Below are 6978 nucleotides of genomic sequence, written 5' to 3'. Positions count from 1 at the left end.
TGGTCTTGCCTCAATATTTTCGGAGTAGTCGTACCACAAATAAGTGGTCCCTCAAGTTATTGGGCATTGGAGGACGAAAAGACTCACCATCAGCAGCGTTGTCAGTCGATCGACCATGTTGGTCAGTCGATCGAGTGACCTCTACAGGACCAGAAGCTATTGTATCTCGCGGACTGGTCGATCGACTGGGTATATCAGCCGATCGACTGATATACCTGGTAATCGTCCTTTTCATTCCAGTGTCCGTCCTAGCCTTCTTCTTAATCTGTTCCGCTTCATGTTTTTCAGTGACATCTTCGACCAGGGCAGGCCCATAAACGGTAGACCCACTCCTCAAGGTAATTGCATTTAAGGTCTCCTTTTGATCAGTCTGCGTCGGTAAATGTCCCGGAGCTCGAGTTGTATTCTTGCTTGCCAATTGAGCAATTTGGCTCTCCAACATCTTCATCCCGGCCTCTCTAGCTTGAGATTCTTTCAGCATCAAGTTTTTCAATTCGGCAAATTCGGAACCTTGGGATGCTCAATTTTCTTTGAGGGACATACGGAGGCTTTTGGAACTGTTGTTGCTTATGAGGGGGCACATAATTCTGCTGCTGCTGCTGCTGCTGTGGAGGAAGAGTTGGATTTAGGACATTTTGGCTACTCCACCTCAAGTTAGGATGGGTATTCGGTTCAAAATAAGTTTTTGTCTGCCTATAATATTGAAAGGCAGCACAAGACTCATAGGGATTATAACAGTTGTCTGAAACATGTCCTTCTCCTCCGCATCTCTTGCGTGCACGAAAGGACCGTCTCGAAACAAAGATTCACATGATAGATCCCTCCTTTTGAAGCTCCTCCCAACTCGTACTTATCAAACCTCGCCGTAAGAGCCTCTAGTGCAGCTACAGAAGGGGATTTAGCACTCCTCCTTTGATTTCCCCTGGAATTCCCATACTCAGCTTTATGGGTGGCCAAATCATCAATAATTTTCCACCCCTTAGTCCCTCCAACATTCTCCTGGAATCTGCCACTAGTTGCCGCATCCAGGATAGCTCTATGATCGTCATAGAGCCCATTATAAAATTGATTGCATAGACTCCATTTTTCGAACCCATGATGCCTAATGGTTCGCACCAGCTTCTTGAAACGGACCCACGCCTCATGAAAGTTCTCATCAGGACCCTGTTTAAAGCTCATGATCTGAGCTCTAATGGCATTAGTCTTCGAGGCAGAGAAATATTTCTTGTAGAATGCTAGGGCCAAAGAATTCCAGTCAGTGATCCCATTAGCAGCTCGATCTAGGTCTCTGTACCACTCCCTTGCAGCATCGCGAAAAGAGAATAAAAACATAGTTTCCTTCACCTGGTCCTGGGTCACACCGGTTGGTGTGTGTATGGAATAGCAATAATCTATAAATGTCTCCATGTGCTTAGCTGCATCTTCATTTCCAGCTCCCCCGAATTGGTTCCTCTCAACCAAGTTAATATAAGAAGGCTTCGGCTCGAATTTTCTGTCCTCCTCTAGTAATGCGAATCCCTTATAAAGATTCGCTGCTGTCGGCTCCGAGTGACTGGCTATAGTTGCTTCTTCAGCCATGACTGGAAAATCTGGAGATGTGACGGTCTCAGCTGAAGAATTGGAAACAGGAGATGAATGTGGATCCTTCTCAAATAGCTCGTTCTGATAGTAACTTGACAGAGTACTCAGCTCTTCCTCTGTCGGCAATACTCTAGATGATCGTCTCAACTCACGCAAAGTCTTCTCAATCTCGTGATTGAACGGTAGTAATTCACCACCCTGTGACCTGCGCATAAGAAGAAACTACAAATAGAAAAATGAGAATAGTTTAAGGAACAGATGTCCCTTAAACTAATAGAAAGACTAAAAATAAAAACAACTAAAAATTTTAAACAATTGCCTCCCCGGCAACGGCGCCAAAATTTGATGCCCGTCGTTCTATGCACCAAAGATAAAATTTATAATACCTATTAAAACTAACAGAAGCTAGTGGTAACAGGGTCGAACCACAGGGAGGCGATGCAATTATTAGTTGTCTAATTTTAAGTCCAAGGTAACAAACGTGGGGGTTTGCTTTGATTTGGTCTAAAGCTAAAGGCAATAAAAGACAATAAATTAGATAAACGGATGAAAACAAATATTAAAAGGGTGCTAAGATGGTCGGTCAAATCCTAAACATTCAACTAGTCGCGTGCACTCGATTCGTCAAATATAGCAATTAAATTAATTAAAACGAAGCAAAACCTCACGAGGCCAGTCGATCGACCAGGGAACTCAGTCGATAGACCATGGCGCGATTTAGGGCTACTATTCTAATGCCGCCTACTTCTACATATTCCCTACATCCTAGCACAAGGTATTTAGCTACTCATACTAGAAATAATGATAGCAATAAAATTGACTAATAAAACAGATGAATTCATGATTAAATTAATTAAATGAACAATTAACATAAAACAATAATTTGGCTTCGGGGGATCTAACCTAGCAATTCTATACTACGAATGAAAGCAAACAAACTGAATATCAAAAAAGATGAATACCGTGTAAAGGAATTTCGGAAGAAAGATCAAAACCGAATGCGGAAACAAGACTTTTATTAACGGAAATAATCTAAACTAATGTATATGTGGAACTTGATAATGAAACTGAAGTAAAGCTTGATGATTATTCTGAAAACCGAAGCTACGTTATATAGGAATATACGTAACACTTATTCCTGAAAACCTAACTACTTATGGGCTTCTTAATTCTTGGTCTATTAATTCACGTCAGAATTAGTGACTTGGTCGATTGACCATGCAAGGAAGTCGATCGACTGCTCTTCGCTGAACAGTAGCTACGGGAACTCGTGGGTTGGTCGATCGACCATGGAGGCCAGTCAATCGACTGCTTTAGCTGATAGTCCGCTTCTAATTCTCTATAAAATTATCTTTCAGGCGTCGAAATGCGCACCAAGCTCGTTTCTTAAGTAAATACTTCACGTCAAATGTAATGCAAGATACTTGGGGACGGATTTAGCTCAATATATACTCATTTCCGCATAAATCTGCAATAGTACATAAAAATACGAAAGTAGACGAAATGGGGCAAATAGTAGCTTTAAACTACATATTTGAGCTCTGAAATGCGTGTAAAATAGGGTGTAAAACATCATATAAATGACACGCATCATAAGGTCCGATGGTAGTGGAATTTTAGGGAAATGATGTGGATAAGGATATTGGTTAATGGGAATGGTCATGGAGTTTGGGAAATTGATTTTATCGGGAGAGAAAGTGACGTTAATATGGATTAATTAGCTTGTTCTCACTATTCTCACCGAGTGATCGTTCTCACCGAATCCTATATATATATATATATATATATATATATATATTATATATATATATATATATGATGTGACTCATATTTGTGCACATTTAGTCTCCGAACTAACCTCGTTCCTATGCTTTCTAGTGGTCAAGTCGAGCTCAGGACGAGCATCCGAACCCACAATACGGGCGTCCAGTGGTCAAGTCGAGCGGGTCCCTGGGCAGCTCGATCATACATCAATGACAAGTTGCGCGGCTCCTTATGGGACTTACAAGACACTAATCTCCTTCTTAGGGACTTCATCGTCATTTAAGCCCTTAGTTACCCTAATACTTGTACTTAGTATAAACACCCCATTGTGTTAGGGGATTGATCATCAAGTTTACATATTAATAATCAAGTTTTAATCAAGTTAATTTACCAATTTAGTTTAGTAGATCTTATTAATCAAGTTGTATTTACTCAATTCAATATTAATCAAATTTTAATTCCTCTTTAATCATTCAAGTGTTTTTAGATTTAGTTGGGTAATTTGAAGACTATTTTGGGTTTATTGAAGACTTGACAACTCTTCATCATTCATCAAGTGTTTTTCTATTATTCTTTACTTATTATTTGGATCATCCTGAAGTTGGTATAATCTCTTTTACCCTTTTGCTTAATTAATTATTGCTTTACTCATTCACCATGTTTAACCTTGTTAATATGATTGACACCCTTATTAGCATGTTTACCATGACTATGAGTGAGTAGTCTCCTAGCTAGGGTTAATAGGTGATTAGGGGAACTAAAACATGGGGGTAGATCCATACTTAATCTAATATGCTTTCATAAGATTGCTTGCTTGTTGTAGTTTCAACTTATGCAGATGTTATGCTTGATGAATTGCTTGATTGACAAACTTGCATGAATCTCTTATCCATTGAACAAAACTTGTAAGATATAAACTAACTCAAGGCTTGTTAGACCATGCATATAATTGAATAGGAAGACACTAAGTCAACTTGTAGGTGTTTTACAGTCTTGACCGACTCGGTTCCAGGACCCAAATCTTCCTAGGAATTGTAAGACATAAACTAACTCGATTCCACTACAACAATAATTTGCTTGCAACTATGTAAACTTGTTTGTATGATCTCCACCATGAATCCCCTATAAACCCATGACACCCTAGTGCCTTAATCAATTACTTACAATCTCTTTTGGTTTACTTAGTTTATTTTGCTTTCATTTCTTTACATTTCATTGTTGAGTAGTTTAGCTTACAACCCTCGATCTCAACCCAATTTGTGACACCCTAAGACATAGCTCTCTACAACCGATAACTTAATTCAATACCCGTCCTTTGGGATCCGACCTTTACTTGACACTCTACTAAGAGTAGTTAGTTAAGATTATAAATATTATTTTGATTGGTTAGCTTAGACGATAATGTTTTAAACCGAATAAAAAATGGCACCGTTGCCGGGGACGTTGTTTAATTGAATTATTATCATTTGTTGTTCTTAGTTGTGTCTTTCTTAACCTTGGGGAAGTCAAAATCCTCAAGGTAGTTTTAATTCTTTTCTAGTTGTTTGATTTTTGCATGTCTAGGAGATTACGAGGCGGACCTTTACCTATTGATCCTGAGATTGAAAGAACCTTGACCAACATTAGAAGAAACGTTAGAAGGGCTTCAACAAGTTTGGGTATTGGAGAACTTGTGGACATTAATGTTGTATAATCGGATAGTGTTGAGTTTACCAACCCTTTTGCAAGAGAAGGAGAGGAGAACCCAATTCAAAACCAACCACAAAATCAACCCATAATGCCTAAATTTTCATCTCATTCCGTACCAAACGAGGAGAACCTACCAAATGGTAGTCCAACACCACCTCACTTAACCGGTAATTTCATTGCCAAATCCGCATTCATACAATTAATTGATAGAAGTCAATTTGGGGGGATGCCTATTGAAGATCCTCATCTACACATAGAGACTTTTTATGACTATTGTGATGCAATTTCTCAAACCGTGGTAACTCGAGACCATATTCGATGGGTTTTGTTTCCTTTTTCCTTTATCGGAGCCGCAAAGCAATGGTTAAAGATCCTAGACAAGGCTATCCTCGGAATTTGATTCATTGAAGAAGTTAACACTTGCCTTCTACAAGAAGTTCTATCCTCCGGAGAAGACTAACATATAGAGAGCCCAAATCACCGGGTTCAAGCAGAGAGATGAAGAGTCTCTATATGAGGCTTGGGAGAGATTCAAGTATACATGTTGCACTTGTCCTCGTCATGGACTAAGTGAATGGTTCCTTGTTCAACAATTCTGGAATGGCTTATATGAAGACTTAAGGAATGTGCTCAACATTGGTTCTAATGGAAGATTTATCGAGGTTGATGACAACCAAAAATGGCCTAAGATCGAAGAAATGGCGGTTCTTAACTCTCAATATAGTAGGCCAAGAAAAGAAACTAGGGGAGGCAGGCATGAGGTTGACTCCGTCACACAATTGAGTGCCCAACTAAGTGCCCATATTGACACCATAAACTTAAAATTTGATAAAGCCATGGCCAAGCTTGATGAAGCTTCTCAATCACACAAACACCATGTCAACGCTATGGTGGCAACATCTTCAATCCCAAATAGAATGTGTGAGAATTGTGGAACCTTGGGACATGAGCAACACAAATGTAGGGGAACAAATGAGCAAGTGAATGCCTTCCAAGAATACAAGAATGACACCCCTTATTCCAACTATTACAATAAAAATACCAAATTCTACCCAAACCTCTCATATAAGATCCAAAATGTCCAAAACCCTTAACCCAAATACACACCACCTCCAATGAGAAATCTTACTCAAAGACCATACTACAAACAATCCAATAACCAAGCTTTTAATGTTCAAAAGTGGTCCTCCAAATGCAAAAGAGCCAACAAGATTTCTTTGCTCAAATGCAAAGGGATAGTCAAGCCAAAGACAATACCATCAACAATATCCTTGCTCACACCAAAATGTTGAAGACTCAATTGTCTCAATTGGCCTCTTCTAGTTCCCAAAGACAATAAGGACAATTACCTCCCCAAGGTAATCCTCCTACAAGACATGAGACCATCAATGCCATCCACTTGAGGAGTGGTATAAGATATGAGGGACCAAAGATGCTAATTAAAGAGCATATTGTTGAGGAGAATGTCAAGCAAAGAGTTTTGATTGAACCATTGAGGAGAAATCCTAAGGTGGTAGAAATAAATACCAATGACTCATCAAAGAAGAGAAATGAAGAGAAGGCCAAAGAACTTGAGAAAGAGCCTATTGTGATTAGACTTCCATTCCCAAGTCGCCAAGCCAAGCCCAAGCTTGATAAGCAATTTGGAAAGTTCATGGAGATTGTGAAGAACTTATAGGTTTCTATACCATGCGCGGAGCTAATCAACCATGTTCCGGCCTATGAAAAATACATGAAAGATATCATTACTAAGAAGAAGTCTATAAGGAAGCTGGAAACCATTGCCTTTACAAATTTAAGTAGCGCAATTCTTCAAGGGAATTCCCCACCTAAGCTCAAAGATCCATGAAGCTTCTCCATTCCATGTACCATTGGTGATACCACAATCAACAGGGCACTATGTGATCTAGATGCAAGTGTGATTGTCATGCCATATTCGGTATG

General features: G+C 39.4%; 1 non-coding gene across 1 annotated transcript; it reads right to left on the bottom strand.

Annotated features, from left to right (window-relative positions):
* Positions 1-5495: 5495 nt before the first annotated feature.
* LOC141636559 (small nucleolar RNA R71) lies at positions 5496-5602 on the bottom strand. Its single transcript, XR_012541165.1, has one exon. It is a non-coding gene; the product is annotated as a small nucleolar RNA R71 (small nucleolar RNA).
* Between the last annotated feature and the right edge of the window lie 1376 nt (positions 5603-6978).

This window comes from Silene latifolia, chromosome Y (assembly GCF_048544455.1).
Source record: "Silene latifolia isolate original U9 population chromosome Y, ASM4854445v1, whole genome shotgun sequence".
In the NCBI taxonomy this organism is placed as follows: Eukaryota; Viridiplantae; Streptophyta; class Magnoliopsida; order Caryophyllales; family Caryophyllaceae; genus Silene; species Silene latifolia.
The sequence above is the reverse complement of the archived record's forward strand: the minus strand, read 5'-3'. Positions and strand labels throughout refer to the sequence as shown.